Below are 21,240 nucleotides of genomic sequence, written 5' to 3'. Positions count from 1 at the left end.
ACTGCCATGTCTTCTAGCTGGGGTCTCCTTCCTTCTGAGTCGTCCGTCCTTCCTACCCACTGAGCACTGCCCCTGCTGCCAGCAGGAAACATTCCTGCACACTTTCTGTTTCCACCTATGATCCAATCAGTTTAAAGAACTGGTCATCCTACCAAGTGCCTACCAAGTGTGCCCAATGAGGCTTGTAAGGACACATTGAGAACAGCTAAGAACTGGAACCTGACAACTGAGTGTGTGGCTTCTGGCTCTGAAACCACTGTATTCTCAGCCGGGCCCTGCTTATATTTCTAAAACGTCACACAGCCAGGCAATGGTGGTGTATGCCTTTAATCCCAGCACCCAGGAGGCAGAGGCAGGTGGATCTCTGTGAGTTTGAGACAAGCCTAGTCTATACAGAAAGCTCCAGGACAGGCTGCAAAGCTACACAGAGAAACAATGTCTCAAAAAAGCTTTTATATATCATATTTAAGTCAACTCCCTGCAGTGGCATATGCTTGTGATCTCAGTATTTGGGAAACTGAGGCAGAAAAAATCAAAAATTCAAAGCCAGCTGGGCTTCATAGTGAGTTCCAGGAGAGCCAGGAGCATTTAAACAGACCCTATTTCCAAACAAACAAGCAATAGTCTTATCAAATCAACATCCAGGGACAGACATCAATGCTGAACCCTAAGGTATCAAGATGCCTTAGGACATGACTTGCTTATTATAGGGGGAGTCCAGTAGGCTTCTTTTAGTCTATACTCCAGCTCGGAAGTCACTTCCCACCCCTAAGGACAGCAATGCCCAAGGCTTACTCCCTTAGGCAGGAATCACCAATATTATACTTTAATTGGCCAGTAACTATTACCCTCAAGCAAATGTGCTGATACAGGAGTAAGATAAGGCAAAGACTTCCTCGGAAGTTCTTAGCAATCTATCTGGACCTCAAACCAGAGCGGGCAGATTCTGCGAGAAGATGAAACACAAACTACAAATAAAAGATTGGATATGACATGGGTATATAAGTATTACTAAGGAAGCGCCTCACATTTAAAACTGATTAGCTTCAGATTTTAAATTATTAATTACATGAGTCAATAATTATTTAGATACAGCAGTGAGAGATTCACAAAAATGAAAATCTAATTCAATAAGCGTTTTCCCAATTCCTCGGAAAATCCTAAGATAACAATGAAAATATCCTTTGCTTCAAGAGGATCACATTCTTGATTAGAGATTTGAAAAGCAACTCTGAAGAAACCTACAGCACCAGCACAGGAGAGCTACAGCACCAGTGCAGGAGAGATTCAGCAGCAAAGTAGGAGAGCTCCTGTACCAATACAGAAAAGCTAAGGCACCAATGCAGGAGAGCCACGGCACCAATGCAGGTGAGATATGGCACCAGCACAGGAGAGCTACAAGAAAAGCACAGGCTCTTGCTGGGACCTTGGACAACTATTTAAAAAAAGAAGAAGACCCCGTGGGAATAGCACTAGCGTGATGGATTTTCATCACTAGGGATGGTTAGCATGCCTGACCCATAAGCCAGAGGACCTGAATTAAGATTCACAGAACCCACTCCAGCACAAGGTGGCTTGCTTGTAATTCTAGCCTCGGGAAGTAGAGAACAGGTTTCCAGGACTGAACTGGCTATGAAGACCTATGATAGCAATCTCAGACTTCCACACACATGTACACACAGTTGCATGTGGGCAGACATACATGCATGCGTGCATACACACTCACACAAACACTTGCCTACATGCAAACAGATGCACATACCGCACTTAGCTACACCATGAGAAGAAATAAAGAATGGGGTAAAGAAGGACAATAGCAGAGTACAGGCAGTACAGCACATGGCAGAATGTGCGCCAGGAACATGTAGGATTGTGTCAAGGATAGAGCAAACTGACGTGTGACTAAGGGGTGTGGCAACAAGTAGGACTAGTGAGAAGTACAGCAAATAAAAGGTTACAGCTGGATCATGGAATCCTTGAATGACAGACACACCAGTGAGTTTGGATTTCATCTTAGAGGTAGTGGGAAGTCAGTAGGGGAAGGAACTCTATCAAAGCTTGTTTTAGGGCAGTGCAATCCTGATTCCACTACAGGATTAGGAACCCTAATACTAAACAGATAGTTGATCCCCAGCTGAAATCTGATTGTGCTTTTCTGAAGACCCAGACCAGCTGGGGTTTGGGGGACAGCTGGAGTTTCTCATAACACACACTGTAGATGAAATAATAAGGCCGCTTCAAACATTCCCAAGTTACAAACATCCACTCAGGACCTACCATCCTGGTCTCTCACATAAGAGTCTAGTTTCAAACAATGTTGCTTACTAAGTGGAACTGACTACTGCTCAGTTCAAACATGTTTCCACAGAGTTCTTTCTGCACTGGCATTTTCATAGAACTAGTCCCTGCATTTGCTGTCTGTCATCGATCCATGCAATCCCCAAGCATATGATCAGTCCTCTCTAAAAGTTTACACCACGAAGGAATAAATGAAAAGTTAACACGCGAAACAACCCTGAACCTTCCCATAATTCCAGGTTATTCCCCAATGTTTGCATCTCCATAGTGACAATTTTACAAACTCTTGGCAACAGCACTCACTCTCCGGCCTGACTTACATTTCACCTGGCTGTATAGATTGCCTAAGTATCTGTCTTGCATTGCCTTCTAGTTGTTTTGAGCACATACATCTTATTTTGCTAATTCAACAGCAATTGAGTCTCAAGCTTAGGCCAGCCACAGTTGAATAATGTTCACACTGAATGTCATTTCCATCCTGAGATGGAGCTTGCTGGAAGCCGTTTCTGAATGGAAATGCATTCACCTCTGACAGCTATTCAAAGTCATTCTTCGACATCAGCTCCACCCACCTAGAAGCCTAATTTTTCTGACTATGCTGGGGTTGGAGATCCAGACCCTGTGCCCACATGAACCCATCACCTTAAAAATTCTAAAATAAAAAAAAAAACTTTTCAAAAGCACAGAAACTAAGCTGTCTGTTGGCTTCCCGTGCCCACAAAGGGCTGTTCTTCCGTTACCTCAGCACATACCTGCACGCCTACACACACGGTTTGAGTTCTGTGGTGGGTCCGGGGAGACAACTTCCAGTCCTCTTGTGATAAGCCCCGCCAGCACACACATATGAGCACCATCACACTCTCAGAGCTGGGAGAGCCCAGGCAAGGTGAAAGCGTGTTGACCTGTTCACATTCCTGCAATTGGCGGCTGGCGCGGAGAGGGCGGCACACAATGAACACTCTGTACTTGCCTCCCTGCCTCCAGTGCAAAACAGACTGACCCTTCTGTGGCTGCCTGGAGGGCTGTCATGCAGGCACTGAGACAATAAAAGTGGCCTGGGAAATAAGTCTTCAGCAGGCCCTAAGAAACAGTAGAGCAAGGAAGCCCCAGAGGTCTTAGAACGCACACAATGAGACCAGAGTGTGGCAATGGGGTCTCTACTCCTGCTCTGGCATTCAGAGGCAATGAAATGCCAGCCGGACAAGTCTCTCTGCGTGCCTGATCCCACACTTCGCTCAACAACGATGTAACACTCTTCGCTTTGCTCAGCTGTAGGCCTATGGGGACTCTTCAAATTGAACAGTTTGAACCCACAGCAGCATTTCTCTAGTGCCCAGGGAAAACCCACATGGCTTATACTCAGGGGCATCCTAAACAATACCTCCTCCCTCCTTTCCAAATCTGCTGCCTGAGAGACTCTTACTTATTCTGAGCCTGGTGGGAATAATGTCAATTCTCAAGCTGCACATACTGAGCCAGGGTACGGGTGGCAGGTCAGGGAACTTTGACTTTTCCCAGTTTCCAGGTACTGGATGTACTGGGGTCTGAAAACCAGTGCCTCGGATTTTTCCTTCCATACACATAGCCTGTACAGTGCCTTGACCACAGGGTGCTTCTTAATCTGTATCTGAAGGGAGCTTCTCCTTACAGAGCTCCAGAGTCTCCTAACAGCAGGCATCCATTGCATTTGGTCCATTTACCACGCTAGGGTCCAAGCATAGCATCTAGCACAGAACAGACATTCAAGAAATGCATTGACCCAAATACATAGATGAAAAACTGAGCTTGGCTTCCCAATTTGATGCACCTCCCCTGCTCACTTGGCTCCCAAATCACCATCTATATTCTGGCTATTGCCATCCTGACTACTACTTTCCAAATATGCAAAATGGCAGAACCATACAAAGCCCTTGGCATATTCAATTGAAGTCAAAAATATGATTTATGGACTTCCCTCTGCCTCTTAGGTATCCCTGTGAGCCTCAGCAACAATATGGACAAGTGCTGTCTTTCTTATCTCCCTCAATGGGGCATAGTTTACATGGATTTGTTGATAGTCTCTGTCCTTCTTAGGTTAGCAATAAAGTTTTCAAAAGCACACACCTCACGGGTTCTTAAAGGCAAACAGTCGGAGACACAGGCAGGTCCTCAGTGCTTCCTGTCCCCTTCCACCCTCAGCTCTCCTCCCTGCACTTCTATACACATTGCTACAATGCCAGGGACTCCTTCCTGGTTGGCAGGGAAAGAGCACTAGCCTGACTACATCATTTCCAGATCACAGCTCTTGCCTCAAAACTCTTCAGAATGTTCAGTAGAAAATAGAGGTAGACTAGGCATTGCCTTTTTCTGGGTAGACAATATGTTTATGGCTTAGTTGCTATGTTGTTTGCCTTCGTTTATTATAGTGTGGCTCCTTGCTATGTTGTTTGCCTTCGTTTATTATAGTGTGGCTCTGTCGGTCTCCCCTGGCTTTTTCTGTAACACCAAGAACCATGTAGATCATCTCCAGATTACGAATGTTTTAGGGTTTCTTTTTTCTGCAATTATTCTCTTAGTTATTTCTTTCCATTTAATGATCCTGGTTTCCATGGTCTTGTAAGGTTTAGTTTAGGGTTCTTCCTTCCATTCTCTGTCCCTAGTATTATCCCATCATCATGTTCTTTCCTATACTCACTGGCCTACAATTGGAGAAAACTCTCTTGTAAGATTCTAGCAAGAGACAGACTAACTTTGGCAATAGGGTAGTGAACTATTCATCCTTCTTCATATCTACTATGATCACAGGATGAAACATGTAGCAGATTCTCATGCAACCTTGGACCCTCATCCAGGCTTCCTGAGTTAAAAGCAAAAAGTGAGATCAAATATCTCTTCTTTGTTTAAGTCTGGATTCTGTTTCTGTGCTTTTGTGACACATAACATGTCCTTCCTGGCACTTCCTACACCAGTTAAGACTGTGCCACTCTTAAGTCTTATCTTCCCAACTAGACACTAAGAACTTTGAGGGTAACACCCTTGCCTCTTTTGAGTGTCATGCTATCCCCAGTGCCTGCCACAGTTGGTGATACATGGAAAGAAGCCCTAAATTCTTTATTCAGTGAATGTTGAAGGGAAGGTTGTGTCAGACTACAGTCAGTCAGTCACCCTTTGACTTGGAGTGCCTATAACTCTGAGTGATGTTTCTTGAAACCCTTCCTGCTGCCAAAATTCCTGGAATAAATGGTCCATAAACACCAGTGAATGGATCAAGTGACCCAACACATACCTGGCTCTCAATCAGCAAGAGTGAAGATACCCTCACACCACAATCTGCTGACACTGCATCTATGTCTATGGTCTACAACAAAGGACAAACTCTTACCCAGCAGTCATTTTTTGTGTTCCACACACCTGTACATTTCAGGTCACATTGTACTTCCTCCAAGAAGCATTGTTGGAGTGTTTCCCCCAATACATCTTCCAGCAACATCTCTGGAACTCCCTTGATGTGTATTACCCTACATAAGGCCCCTAATTCGGCTGGCTTGGAGGCTTTTCTCAGTTCTACCAAGGTTAGCTCTAAGTTATCTCAAGAATTGGGTCAACTTTCACCTCCATCCAGAAGCTCAACATTACTCAATGAATACACTTGCATATGCAGACACACACACACACACACACACACACAGAGAGAGAGAGAGAGAGAGAGAGAGAGAGAGAGAGAGGAAGAGAGAGGCAAACAGAGACAGTGACAGACAGCTAGAAGTGGGCCTTCCTCTCAATTCCTTGGGTATTTTACTATCAAGGCACTTAACAAGCTGTGTTTCAATGTTTTAATGTTGTCTATCTTGTCCACCTGATCATAAAGCAGGGACAGTGTTTTGAATGGGTCGTAACACATTTCGGAGTTCAGTGGACACACAAGGAGAAATTGTCCAAAGGGAGAGGTTCAAAGACCTTGCTTCACCTTGCAAAGAAGAGTGGGAGAAGCCAGACTGGAGGTCATAGGCTTAGATCACTTAGTCTCTTTCCCATTAGTAACTGTATTTAGCAAGGCATTTTTAAGCCATTCAAGTCTCGTTTGTAAAGTGGGTAATAATCCTACCTCAGGGGCTCCTAGGAGAAGTAATTGAAGATTAAATATTAAATGAGATCATAATTACCTGGGATCACCTTAGTAAATGCTCACGCTTTTTGTTAAACTTGACTGGTCCCCTGGAATGTGTCAGCCAAGTTACAAATGGGCTAGTGTTGCCTTCTCTTCTCAGATCCCAAGGAAAACCCTGTGGCCCAGGGGTTGGAATCCAGCCTTCTACATACTCATGCATAATGGAAAACACACACGGATAGCTGAGTTTAAACCTGCTAACTTGGGTGTTCTGCTGTTTTGTATTGATGGCTTGTCTCACAGAGAAAATATCACTGTGTTCAGCCAGAAAGTGCCCCTGACACACACCCTGTCTTCATTTAATGACTAAGGGGAATCCATGAGGTGAGCCCCATATACCCTTCTGTTCTGGTATGGTATTACGCCTTATCTACTTAGAAGCTATTAAAAGGGACTGATTTCTTCTTCAGCTCTGGTTAAGTGGGCTGTGATGAACTCAAGCTTAAGTATAAAACATCAACTCTTGTATTTAGGATCTCAGTAGCAGGGAAAGAATCTGAATCAAGATGCTAAGTCTTGAGACTGAGCACACTATTAACTAACAACTCTGATTCCAGCTGCCTTCTCATAATGGCACAATAGAATAAGCTGTGGGGATTGGCTCCCGGGACCCATCAAGCTTGCATGCCCAGTTCCAGCCATAGCATCCTACTTGCTGTTAATATTCTTCCACAGGGTTAGGGAAGGAACACCATCAAAACAAAACAGCAGAGTTTCTCAACCTGTGGGTCATGACCCCTTTAGGGTTAGATCAACCTTTCTACATGGGGATGGGGTCTCCTAAGACCATTGGAAAACACAGATATTTACATTACAATTCATAAGAGTAGCAAAATTACAGTTATGAAGTAGCCACGAAAACAATTTTATGGTCGGTGTCACTACATGAGGAACTGTATTAAAGGGTCACAGCATTAGGAAGGTTGAGAAACACTGCCTTACAGTGACTATCAGTTTAATCCATATATAGCCCTGGGATGTCATGATCATGTCCTTAATGTATCAAAGTCCCAGCAAGGTTAGTAATTTGCCTAAGGCGCACATTTCCTATTCCAGATCTTGAGGCTAGATACATACCAGTGCACGGAAGAATAAGATTTAGGTCAACAACAAAATGCATGTGTGGTGGTGGCCCTGTATAATTACAATATAGCTGAAAATCCATTACCTAGCAATGTTGTCATCACTGTACTATTATAGTCCATGATATTACTCATACATTTAATGTGACCCAATGTGAACAAACCTACTCCAGTGTCGGTCACACAATAGGACAGCATACAGAATCAGGTATATTACATAGGACATATTTGTAACAATGAAGGGCTATTCCACTAGTTCATGTGTCTTTCTATTCTATACCTTTTATCATTAATTTAGCTGTATTCTTTCTAATTATAAAAGGTTTGCTCTAAAGCCATATGCCATGCCACTATGCGCGAAGCCATCTCAGCCTTCTCATGTTGCTGCCTCTTGATGGCATCCCAGGGTAACCTTCCCTGATTACCCTGTGCCATCTCGGCTTATACAAGAACACACTATGATGTTTGCACAATAACAAAAGCACTTAGCAACACGGTTCTCAGGACCAATGTATCCTCGTTGTTGACTGATGAATGACTCACATACATGATTGCTCTTTTATATTATGACCTATCTAAAACACAAAGGCTGACCAGCTTCTGACCAAAATCTCATACTTGCTTCTGCCCATAAGAGTTCCAAATTGTTACCCTCTGAGTTGCCATATCCCCTCACATCCTTCAGGATCACATTTCTCACCTGCTCATCCTATTCACTACACAGACTCTTACAGAGGGAAAAAACACAACACATACTGAATGGTGTCAAAATAGATGAATCCTGGCAGATCTGTTAGAAAGTATTGTGAACTTAGTATTTCCTTCCAAGTAGGGAACAGAAACCCATACTGTAAACATGCTTCTAGAATGTGCATCTGGTATACCTTTGGTCTGCTATCTTATATTTTAACCCAATTTAAGAGATGTGCTCATTTTCTACACATGAAAACTTAAGTTTGGGGATTGCTGAAATCACAGGGGTAGTCATCTCTGGACCCGAATATTATTTAACTCACAATACCACCAAATCCAAAGAGCCAACATCAGGTAATCACTGGAACCTGTTATCCACCAGGTGCCACATGTAAAATGAAAATTTAAAAACAAAGCAAAAGAAAAAAACCTTTTTCATTTGGGATGATGGGAGCAAACCAAATGAGAGAATGACAGATGGTAAGTTCCTTAATCTTTCTAGAAATGCCCTTTAATGTTGAATAAAATGTTGGATCTAGAACAAACAAATCTTCATCCCCTCAACCATCTGATTCGGCAATTGCTTTGTGCATTGTCATTTGACACACCTCACCCTTCTGCTGTAGAGAAAATGCTAGGCATATCACAGAGCTGAACAAACATTCCCTCCATGTCCCTTCCTCTATAGCTCCTCTCTTCTGGGCACCCTGAACTGCCATTTAAACATTATATCGCTGCTAAAACTAGTGCGTCCTTCTCCGATTATGCACTAAACTCCTAAAGATAACTTCCATCGTCATGGGGTCTTCTGGGCCAGAGAACGGACAATCCCCAGTCCAAATGTTAATATATTGTTTTATTGTTTGTTCTAAAGACACTTTTTTTGAGTATCAGACTGCAACTGCTGAGGTGGTGATGGGCAGAGCCTCACAGAAGGCAGCATGGCCAGAAGTCAGGGTTCTAGACTGTATACATGGAAATCTGTGAATTGTGCAGCCTCTTTCCATTCAAGTCTGCACTTGTAGCATTTGGGAAACTGATCTTGGCTCCTCAGCTCGACTTTGAAAAGCTGGAGTCTTGGCCTCTGGGCTATCCCTTCTGCCTTTCTCCTCCAAATGCAGAGTACTGTGTTGAACTCTCTCTGTTACACACTCCTAATTTACACAGATGATCTTCCAGCCTCTGTACCTACCTAGTCAAGACCACTCCTTTGTTGTGGGAGAGACTCAAGTTTCACATGTTCTTTGAAGCGTTCTCAGATCTACCTGGCCTTGCCAGTGGTTCTTGGACTCCTACTGCACACAATTTAATCCTTGGTCTTTCTATATCACATGATTAGGACTCATTTCAAGGGAATTTTAAATCCATAATTCACTTTAGCTCACTTCCATCACTGAAGGGTCTCCCTCTAAGAAAGGCTCCTTCTTTCTCTTCCTCCCACAAATGCATCCTTCTTGAAGCTTTCCCCAATACACCTTAGCATGGATCACATGGGTAGCAAAACTCCACTTGGGAAAAGGTTCTAAATTAGAATGGTAACTTGCATTTTAGCTAAACATGTCTCTTCAAACTTAACATCCACTGCCAAGGGCAAAAGTGCCATTTTCTATCAGATCTTTCCCATCCAAGAGAAAGCCCTGTACAAGATGAAATGATAAGATTTCAAACGATACTTGTGGACCAAAAACTTCTTCATAGAGTTCTTAAAGACAGTGTTAGGAGCAGAGGGAGGCCCATGGTGCTTTTATGTCAAATCATGCTTTCTGGCAACCATGTTATGAAACAAAAAAAAAAAGCAAAAACAAAGGAAAAGTCTTCTTGCTCAAATAACAACAGGTCATGGGCATAGCCAGTATCAACTACACAGAAATTTCCCCAAGTTTTTTTATTTGGCTCCAAGAATATGATGCCCTCCTCACTCCAATAAGCATTCCTGGGCTACTATATGTTGGATCCCTCAAATTCAGCTAATACCATTTCTGTATCTCTCCAAGTACCATTCCACTGACAGACTGGATCACTGGCACATAAAGATAATAATAAAATAATAATACAGCTTTTGTGCAATGTGCTTGCTCTTTTTTCTTACATTTTCATCCAAAATCCTTTGGATTTTATCCAAAATCCTTTCAAACCCCAAAATTCCTGGGGTTTCAAACCATAGCATCTCAATAGCTTCCATCAGCTTTTCTTTCTAAGAATTCAACTGGTGTGCTTCCAGATAATCCAGAAAACCCATGAACCTTTCATAGTGCCTTAAGACAAAGATTAATTTTCCTGATCCCACCCCAATCCAACAGTTCAGAAAAATGTGGCTTTGGATTCCTTCTGATCCCACAGCACGCACAAAGCAACCCAGTAGCCATTTCTTTTTCATACAGGCTTCCAGTGACAGAGCAAACAAGTCCTGTGGCCCCAAGCAGATATTCTGCCCCAGCCTTCAAGCCCCTAATGATTTGCATCATGAAATGATGCCCAGACCCCAGATGTGCAAATGAAGCATCTTCAGCAGAGATCCGGGATGCCCAGGGGGCACAGGAGGTGATGGTAAAGTCCCAACAAAGATGACAGCTTTGGACTTTACAGAGTTGACTTTATACCACTGTCTTTGTGTTGACTTGGTTATTTCACCACGGAGGGCCCAGGCTTCAAACGCAGTGAGGAGGATAATTTAACCCTTTGCTTCCTTCCAGGCTGCTTTTTGTGGTGTTGCTTCATACTTACCGTATCCTTGCCCCACCTCACCATTCCTGCAAGCCTGTTCTGCTCTAATTGGGGAGCTTCTGATTTAATTTACCCCAGGGCACCAACTTCCCCTTCCGTAACTCTTTCAACCACATCAAACACCAAGCTGAGTGCCTTAGTTCTCATGGGGATTGGTTTGGACAGTTGGCAGGGGTGTCATTAAATGAGTTTGAGGAGCTCTGAGCTTTAAAGGAAAAGTTCTAAAATCTCCTTGACACATCTAGCTGTAGCATCCCAGTATTTCAGATGGGACTGTCCATATCTGCCTTAACCTTTTCACTTTCCAATGAGTAAAGATAAGAAGAAGAGCAGTGGGACTTGCTCCTCGCCCATGCTAAGAGGTCCCCAGCCCAGCCTCAAGCCTGCGTCTCAAGACTTCCCTTCTGTGTGGCTTCTGTGTAGCCAGGCTTGCCCAGTCACTAATGAGCAGAAAGGCAGGCCAACTGAAGCAGGGAAGGTTAAATGGCAAAATAAGTGTGGAAACCAAGGCACACAACTGGAATTTAAGAGTGTTAGAAGGGCTAGGACACTCCAGGTAGGCACTTAATAAATGATTACAGAATGAATGCGTGGAACCCCTGACTGAAAAGACACCCACGTGGTAAAATATCATTACCTCTGAGGCTTTGATGGCAAAACTGAGATTGGGTGATTTCCTCTGAAAGACAGCCAAAACTATAAAAAGCTATTAACATAACTAGTTATTACTTATTCTAAGAGGCCCTCCTGTGTTGCTTCATTTTACAATGATCTGGTATACTTTGAAAACATTTACTCTTAATAGTGGAACTCTACATAAAATCGTCTGGTAGATTCACGCAACAGATGTCAGCCCTTATTAGGTCTACAGTTAGGGTACACAAGCGAAAAAAGTAGGGAAGCATCAGGCCGGAAGTGCTCTGACCACAGGGAAGAGACAAGCAGAGCTGACTGGGAATAACCAGTGCATCCTCACTGAGAAGCACAGTGGTGTCAGCTGTCCTCACAAGTAGATGCTCTGGTTAAATAGGACCAGTTAGGCCACCTTCCCAATTGGATGTGGCAAGGGAGCGAGTGAGATGAGGTGTTGAAGGGGACAGGGGACAGAATTCTCAGTGTTATCAGGGAAACGAATCTGACAGGAATAGAAGCCCTGTATGTTGCCCCAAGAGGGGATTACTGGAAAACACTGTGGGATGAGCACTACAGAAAACAACGCGGCTGGTTCCAGACATGGAGGGCCAGGCATCTTAAGGGAGAAAGCATAAGACTCCAGGAGCCAAGAAACTATGAAAAGCATTCCAGAGTCTAGAAAATGTCCTGGATGTGCTAGGACAAAGACATTTGTGCTATCATTTCTTCTCTTTAGAGACATTAGGAACTCTGTCTCAGGTGACACTTCTCAACCCCATGGAACACTGACGGAGACCATCTCTGCCCACTGTGTCTCTTCCCAGCAGGTTTGCATCCATCCACTTTTCTTCTCATGATTCTCTGCCTTTCCTGAGCACTAGTTCTTCCTTGAGTCCAACTGGACTGGCCATCACATGAGACTGAGTCACACACACACACACACACACACACACACACACACGGAACAATGCCCATCTGATCATGCAACTCGTACATGCTTGAGTGGAGTAGCTCAACTGACTCACCAGTTGATATGTATGTGCTGTTAAGTTTGTTAAACTCTTAGACATAAGGGTTTTGTGGGTATTCTTCTTAGAGTGGGTTGTGGCAAAAATAATCCCAGCATCAGTTTCCAAGAGGCAGCACAGAAAATCTCCAAGATTTCAGTGACAGAAATTGTCTGGGATAACTAAATCCTTACAACCCCTAGGACACAGGGACGGAGATATCTTTATCCCCATTTTCCCAGGGAGGCTACTGTGGGTCCAAGAAGCTACATAAGTTACTGTGGTCATTTAGCCAGGAGATAATGAGAAAGATCAGATCTTTGAGGCTGCTCACATGTACCCAGGTCAGTCACTAACTTGTCACTGCAGGCAACCTAAGGTATTCATTCCCTTCTCTTCTGAGCAGGGATAAATATTTCTTTGGCTTCCTTCCTAAGAAGATCTAAGGGGGTGGATGTGTTATGAAGTTATTTTTGATATGAATGAAACTCCACACGTATGAAAGAGAACATTTTTGGTGGGAAAAGTTGTTAGATCAAAGTGATGATTTTTCTGAACAAAAGTCAAGCGTATCACCTTTCCTGCCCCAGTATATGGAAAGGCTGATTTCTTGCCCACCGTAGAATCCACTTAGTAGATCAGTTTGTGTCTTACATGGTGTGTCATAACCTACCATGGTCCACCATAGTTCTAGGGAGAGCACATCTGTTTCTGCCTAAGACAGTGGTTCTCAGCCTGTGGGTCACAACCCCAACAGAGGTCATATACAGATATCCTACTTATCACATATTTACATTACAATTCATAACAGTGGCAAAATTACAGTTATGAAGTATCAATGAAACAATGTTACGGTTGGGGGGTCACCACAGCATGAGGACCTGCATTAAAGGGTCCCAGCATAGGAAGTTTGGGATCCACTGCTCTAAGGGATCCTGTGGGCCTCAGGACAGATCACACTCTTCACTTGACACTAGCATCATGGCTTACACTCAACAGCACAAGTTAGCTTGTGATGGTTTCTAAACCAAAGACTGATAAAAATACCTCCTCAGCCTTAGAGAGCAGAGTTCAATGGGGGTAAAAGTCCAACTCTAACAGGAAAGCTGTTCTGACTGTACCTATCAACTGAAAACTTAAACAAACCATGAAATTCATTTAATTCCAGCTTGATGCGAAGGGAACATAAAAATCTAGTAGGAGACTAAATGAAAATTCAGAACGATAATGTAGGTGAGAATCAACTTTGTGCCTTCATGGGCTTTCTCTTTAGTATTCATCAAGGGTTGGGCTGGCTAAAGTGTCCTCACCTTCATTAAGAGTGTACAAGCCGGGTGTTGGTGGTGCACGCCTTTAATCCCAGCACTTGGGAGGCAGAGGCAGGCGGATCTCTGTGAGTTCGAGGCCAGCCTGGTCTAACAAGCAAGTTCCAGGACAGCCTCCAAGACAATACAGAGAAACCCTGCCTGTCTCGAAAAACCAAAAAAAAAAAAAAAAAAAAAAAAAAAAAAAGAGTGTATAGAACAACATGCATGGTGACACAGTTCTTTATTCCTAGCATTGGGGAGGCAGAAGCAAGCAGGCCCCTATGAGTTCAAGACCAGCCTAGTCAACATAGTGAATTCCAGGCCAGCTAGGATTTCACAGTGAGACTCTGTGTCAAATAATAATAATGAAGAAGGAGGAGGAGGTAAGGGAGGAGGAAGAGGAGGGGGAGGAGGGGAAGGAGAAAAAGAATGGAAAAAAACTGAAAGAATTACAAAACAAAAGCTCCACCCCCAACACACACAGAGAGAGAGAGAGAGAGAGAGAGAGAGAGAGAGAGAGAGAGAGAGAGAGAGAGAGAGAGAGAGAGCACAATTAATACGGTAATGGCAATGGAAAGTTTGGATGTTAATGCCCATCAAATGTCATGTGTCTCCAACGTGGCACTTTTGTGAACTAGAAAACAGAAGAGGTGGGACCTAGCCAGAGGTCTTTAGGTTAGTGGGAGCATGGGCTCAATGTTTCTGGGATCCCAAGTCCTCCTTTATGTCTCTCCCTCGCCCTTCCTGGTCTGGATGTAAGTGACTGTTCTACACCATGTTTTTGTTTTATTTTGGGTTTTGCCATGATGTGTAGCCTCACCCAGAGCCCAAAGCACCAACATCAACAGATCCTGAACTGGCACTTTTAAAATTGTAATAATAATAAATAGAGGAGCTTTCCCCCTCCTAAGTTATTTCAGATGCCTTTGCATAGTTGATCTAACTTCATAACAGGTTGTAAGACAGGACTAGAATGAATGTTGTCCCCTTCCTCCCAGGAAGTGACTTTTAGTGAGGATGTCTTCTATAACACAATGTTGTGAGCACTCTAGGCATGCCCTTGCCCCATGCTTGCAGGATTTTCTCATACCATGGGTTTCTGAACAAATGCCATCCCATCCAATGTTAAGTTCTGAGATCCCTTACACAATGCTAATGTGTTAATAATAATGTACCCAGTTCTTCTGGCATGAGTAAAACTGAAGCAACTTGAAATGCCATCAGCAAAAAAATTATTTATTTCTCATCCCTGAGCAGTGCAGAAAACAGAATCTCATTGGCTGGGTCTGTCTTCAATAGCTTTCTGGTTTTAATTAAAGCGTCAAGTCTCCAAGGAAGAAACTGGCATTCTGGGAGGCCAAGGGAAGCCTGGCCAAGTGTTAGTGTCTCTGCAGGAACCCAGAAAGGATAATCTACACATCTAGTTGACTCTCCTCTCTTCTTTGCACATGTTACAGAAACATGGCAGAGATATTAGCAGGCCTGAAAATAATGACCACTTTGCAAGAACTTCCCTCTCCTAGATGGTCAGTTTTGTGACACAGAAGAATTAATCTGGATCCTGTTGGAATTCAAAGTTAAGATTATAGCAGAAAAGTAATGGGGAATCATCAGGGGTGGAGGAGTGCTCACATCTCTTCCTTCTTTAGCAATGATCTTCCTCCTGGCTCTCTCCATTGGCCATTTTTAGTTAAATTCTTCAGTAACCCAATGCTCTCCTTTTTTTCCCCTCTCCCCTCCTTCACTGGGGTCAGGTACTTCTCAAAGTAGCTCCTTGTGAGGAATGGCAGTTTGCGACCAGATGTTCTCCTGGCAGCAGGGGCTGTTTGCCTCCCTCTCTCGGGGATACCTCCAGGCTTCCCATAGGACACCTAGAACTGAGTGCCAGCAAGGCCTCCCGACATAGCATTCTGATGTTAACAAGAGAAAGATCAGATTACAGCCTTGCTCTTGCCTGGCTCCTCAAGCATATAAGGCAGTTATTTCCTTCCAAGCTCCAAGTAGCCCCCTTCGTAAGTAACACCACTGCCTGAGATGCTCTCCTTTATGTTCCTTGCAGCCACCCCTCCCCCCACGTCCAGTTTGTTTTTTTCCAGTGACACATCTATTTTTCCTGCTCAGAAAGAAGACAAGTCCCTTTCCCTCTGTCTCCTGAATGCCTGTGATCCCCACCTCCTCCCCCAGCTCAGCTCAGGTTACTGAAGTGGCAGCAGCTTGCACAGCCCAGTTCCAACTGCAGTTCAACTTCCTCAAATTAGGATCTCTCTCTCTCTCTCTCTCTCTCTCTCTCTCTCTCTCTCTCTCTCTCTCTCTCTCTCTCTTTGTGTGTGTGTGAGGGGGGGGGAGGATCTTGTTCCAAGCACCCTGAGTGGCACCCTGAGTACCTCTGTATTTCCTGGGACTACGTTTCCTGCAGTTTGAAAAGCCCTCCTTCAATCATGCTTGCTTTCTTAAGCCATTCTGATTTGTCTGGAACATTCTGTCTTAACATCCTTTTGCTAGTGACCAGCAATGAGCTGAATGAAGTACAGACTTGGAAGCACAGCACCTTCAAAGTGACTATACAACCTGGAAATGCAGCTAGGAGCAAAGAAATCAGCCTCATTCCAGGAGTTTAAGGACAGTCAGTGGAAGGGAGCCACACAAGCCCAGAGAAGAGGGAGGCAGGATTGTAAACTGGCTGCATCTTAAAAGGCTGTAAACTCTCTCCTCCCCCTTGGCCTGCTGGCACTACCTTCTCTTGCCAGCCAGGCTGTATTAACTGCAGTGAGACAGGAAACTCTTTCCTGGGTACCTAGATCTGGTCTCAGGGCTGAAGATGTGGCTGCAGAAACTATTCTTCCACTCCAGGTCCTTCTTCACCCCAGCACAAAGTGCACACAGGAATCTCAAAAGTCAAGTCTGAATGAGACACATGAGGTTTATCTGCAGGCACTATATAATCATGTAATCATGGAGGATGGGCCAAAAGTGCCCAAGAGTTTTGGTGACAGCTTTTCTATGAAATCACTTTTCAGTGCAAATTGTCAGGAAAATAAATAAATCAGTCAATGATGGAAAGAAAATAAAAGAAATGAGAAAGGAATGTATTTTTTTAAAAAACGAAACTAGGATCAGTATTTTCTTAAAGACCATGGGCTCGAACTCACCAGGAAAGGTGTGGATGCCTGTGGGCAGGAAGACTAGGGGAAATGAAGGGAAAGTGGCTTCTGTAGAATTCTAGAATTCTAGAATCACTCCCTTGTAAAATAGAGTGCAGGACTAAGGACAAACACACACACACACACACACACACACACACACTGCCCTGTTAGTATCAGACTTCAGTCATGAGATTATCGGTACGGTTTATTTGAAACGGAAACAAATCGGAAATCCTTCCCTCAACAGTCCTTTCAGACAGATACACATGCTGAGAATCCCACAAAGGCACATAAAGAATAAATGCAGCATCAGAGGGCAGTAACAACTCATCATCACACTCACAGTATCTCTAGCCTCATCCCATACTTCCAACTGAACAACTTTCCTGTTCTTCAACAAAATATCTGTGGTTGGGTCCAATTTCAGAACTGTAGTGGCTGGTGAGGGTCTGGAAGGAGGAGATTGGAGAGTGTACAGAGGACATAGAGGACATCATTTCGGCAGTAACTTACTTATTATTTATTATTTATTTTAGGAGCAGCATGCTCTACTGTTCAGAAATTGCAATTACCCAACAACGCTTCCATCACAGACACCGAAAACAGTGTCCCCGTTATCACTGTCTTGTTACGGAGATGCCCAGTCCGATTTACCTGACTTGGATTCTGAGGAACTTCACAGACAGTATTTTGGTCAAAGAGATAATGGTTCCAAAGACAAAAACAATAAATCCATACTGAAGGGCTTCCTTTCCGGAGTGATTTCCCACTGGAAACCACCGAATAGGGAAGCCTGCGTTAATTCCCAAGCTCTGGGCTCCTGTACAAACGCACACAATGCGTGCTTTCAAAGGGGGCATTCTCTGCTTTTAAGGGAATTCCTGCCTTTTCACAATCCCCAGCCTGGAGATCTCAAGAAAGAGACTCAAATCCACTGATTAAGATTTTTTAAAAGAGAAAAACTAACACAGAGCCAGAACCCAAGCACACACCAACCTTCATTGGCTGGACCACTTCTCCCCTGTTCTTCTATTAACGACACGCTAGATTCTGATACATTTAACACTACCCCTCCACCCCCATCCAACTAGGTTACAATGTAGCTCTCTAGCTCCACTTAACCTGCAAGTTACAAAGAGAGGGGGAAAAAAATATCCTGCTGCCTCCCCACCCCTTTCCCTACCCCCCTCCGTTTCCCCAGTCCACTTCACCAAAGCCAACCCCTCCAGCCCGGCAGCCGACAGCAGGACCAAGGGAGGGTACAGAAGGAGGGGGTGGGGAGAGGATCCGATTAGCCGAAACTCAATAAACTCCCAGCCCTCCAGCCCGAGGCTTCCACCATCACTGCCACCAACGGGCTACTCCAGTTAAGTCAGCACCACTGCCGACCCACCAGCCGGCAGAATCGCGCCCATCCCCGCGCAGCCTCGCCGGGACCTGCATCCCGCCCCTTGGCCGGGCCCCCAACCCCCCCTCCAGCCCAGTGCAAAGTCAAAGCCCCGGCGAGGCGACGTGAACTTTTGCATGCATGGCACACACCGCCCCCGGCCCCCGGCGCGCTGGGCCCGCGGCGCGGCGGGAGGCTAGGCGCCCCGACTCCCGCGCCAAGGTCGCCGCGCTTGCTCACCCATGTCCCGGCGGCTCCGGCTCCGCTGGCCTGGGCGCTCGCTCAGATTCCGCCTCTGGTCGCTCGTCCGAGCCCCCAAAGGTGCTGCTGCGGCAACTCCATAGCGACGAGCATCTGTCAAACGGCGACGCGCGGGGCGGGCCGCCCTCGCTCGGGGGGCGCCGGGGCCCCCGGGCGCGCAGGCGGCGGCGAGCGCCCCGGCCAGCCCCGCGCTTCCCGCCTGCCGCGGCCGCCTCCGCCGCGCCACCAATTTACGGAGAGAGATATCAAGGGGGAAAATGGCGTCTCCGGAGCCCGAGGAGTCCTGGAGTAATCACATTCACACACACGCCCGCACGCACACACTCGCACACAGGCGCTCGGCGAGCCCGGCTAATTTTAGCAGGAACCAAAGATAATATATATATGTACATATACATAAATATGCATATGTATATATGTATATATATTAGATAGATTTCCCCGTCTCTCCGTTCAATGCTATTTTTTCCCCTTTTCTCAAAAGGATGGATTGGAGGGTTACAAAATGTTGCCCGGCTGGGCTCGCAGGAGGCGGCGCGCCGAGGGCTGGGGCGCTTTTGCTGAGCTGTGCAGTTCGGTCCCCGGCGCCCGCCGGCCCTGCCGCCGCCGCTGGTCCACCCGCGGTCGCTACTGCCGCCGCCGTCGCCGCCGCCGCCGCCGCTCTATGACCGCGCCCGCCCCGCGCCCCCTCCGCGTCCCTTCGCCGCCCGCCCGCGTCCCTGGCGAGCGCTGGAGTGGGGTCGGGCCCGTGTGCCTGCCTCCCGCGCCCTCTCCCGAGTCCCGGAGTCCTACTGAAAGGAAGGGGGAGGGCGTGAGCGGGGGAGGGGGAGGATTGGAGCGGCCGCGCGGCGGAGCCTACGGGGACTGCCACCCCGCGATCTGCCTCGGAGGGGGCGCGGGAGCCCACACTGCTCGCTCTGCGAGCCCGGGCGGCTCCCCAGCCGGAGCCCAGGGAGGCGCAGCCGGCGAGCGGCCGACGACCTCTCCCTCGACCGCCCCCCTCGGTGAATTTCGGTCAATTGGGGGGGAGCGGGCTCTTGCCGCGGGCGGGGGGGAGGAGAACAGTTCGGGGACGCGGAACCCGGGACCCCTCGCCAGCCCCCGCGCCCCTCCCGCTCCCCAGCGCCCTCGCGGCCCAGTAGCTCCGGCGAGTCGGAGTCAGCCGCGGAGACTGTGCGGCCGCGGGGACCGCCGCGGGCTGGGCGCCGGTTCCCGGGCTCAACACTGCCACTATCTGACACAACAGGAGCAGTGTTGGGGGGAGCTGCGTGCAGAGACGCGAAATGTGATAGGCTCTCGTAAATGGGTGCTCTTTTTTTTTTTTAACCTGGTAATTACATTTCACTTCCAGGGATTTATATTTTTTTGTTAAGCTACTTGTTTGCATTCAGACATTCATGTGCATTCCTTGTATTCAGGAGAACCGAACCCTTGATGAAGGCAAGTATGATAAATGCACATTGACACACACAGTTCCCTTTACAGGGTGGCAGAAATGAACAAGATGAAAGGAAATGTCTTCCTTTCTGACAAAATACGGTGCTGCTTGAAATCTCTCTAGGAGAATTTGTATTTGGGTTGTAAAGGTCTTTCCAGAGCAACTGAGCAATGAGACCTCCTCAGGCTATATCGATGTTAGGTGACAAAATAAGACCAATGTGAGGATTCTAGAGGAATATGCACGTGTATCTTAAGACCTCCAGTAAAATTGGGGTTCTGAGAGAGCTCCTGGCTGTCATATTTTACTAGTTTGGGGACATGTGGATTGAGGAGCAGGATGACTTGGAGGTGGGTGCGAGGGCTTCCCCTCACCAGGCTCATCAGCCACTGCTTTCCTGGGTCAGTTGCTAGTACCAATTCCAACCCAGACTGCACTCCGGGTTCCCTTGGGTGTCCAAAGCGAGTCAAAGAAGATGGGAGACAGACGTTGCGAGTTCACTGTCACCTGCTTCTCAGACAATGGTTCTAATTAGGCACAAGCTTTATCCATACCTGTCCCTTCAACACTTCATTGGGGACATCGTTTCAACAGGTCTTTTATCATGTTTCATATTGGAACGTTGCTATTTGTAAGAAAGCAATGCTTAATTAGAGGGGGGAAACGTAGGGTCTATGAGCTGTCAGTGGAAACAAAAATGAAGGCACACAAGCAAGGTCAACGTAAACATTCTCCGCATTGAACATCCATGAGCTTGTGCTCCTTGACTTCTGAATTCTAGACCGAAGCCTAGAGAACAGCAATAGCGCCTAGTCTGTTTCCTAGGTTTTCTCACAGGAGAAGGCCTTTCACACAATGGCTTTTCCACAATATATGGCTGGCAGATGTCATAACCAGAGGGGGGAGGAGAAAAAGCGGTGGGGGAAGATCCTTTCTTCGGTTTATTTGTAGGGTCTTCTTTCCTATGGCGTGTTGCACTGTGAGAGAATAAAAGAAACCTGTGCTTTATTCTACTACAATAGTTGGCTAAGTCTAAATAGAGTGCACAGATGTTGTACACCTGGGAGAATACCTACTGGACTCCCCTCATCCTAATATAGAGGAAACAGTAGACTATCCC

The 21,240-nt window shown here is 46.0% G+C and overlaps 1 protein-coding gene across 1 annotated transcript in view; it reads right to left on the bottom strand.

Annotated features, from left to right (window-relative positions):
* Setbp1 (SET binding protein 1) overlaps positions 1-19,331 on the bottom strand; it is a 314,925-nt gene extending 295,594 nt beyond the window's left edge. Inside the window, exon 1 of the mRNA XM_040741556.1 lies at positions 18,662-19,331. The gene's annotated coding sequence lies outside the window, so the exon portion shown is untranslated. The remainder of the gene's footprint in view (positions 1-18,661) is intronic.
* Positions 19,332-21,240: the final 1,909 nt, after the last annotated feature.

The sequence above is a fragment of the Mesocricetus auratus genome, unplaced genomic scaffold, assembly GCF_017639785.1.
Source record: "Mesocricetus auratus isolate SY011 unplaced genomic scaffold, BCM_Maur_2.0 Super-Scaffold_6730, whole genome shotgun sequence".
Classification (NCBI taxonomy): Eukaryota; Metazoa; Chordata; class Mammalia; order Rodentia; family Cricetidae; genus Mesocricetus; species Mesocricetus auratus.
This window is presented reverse-complemented; position numbering and strand designations above follow the sequence as displayed.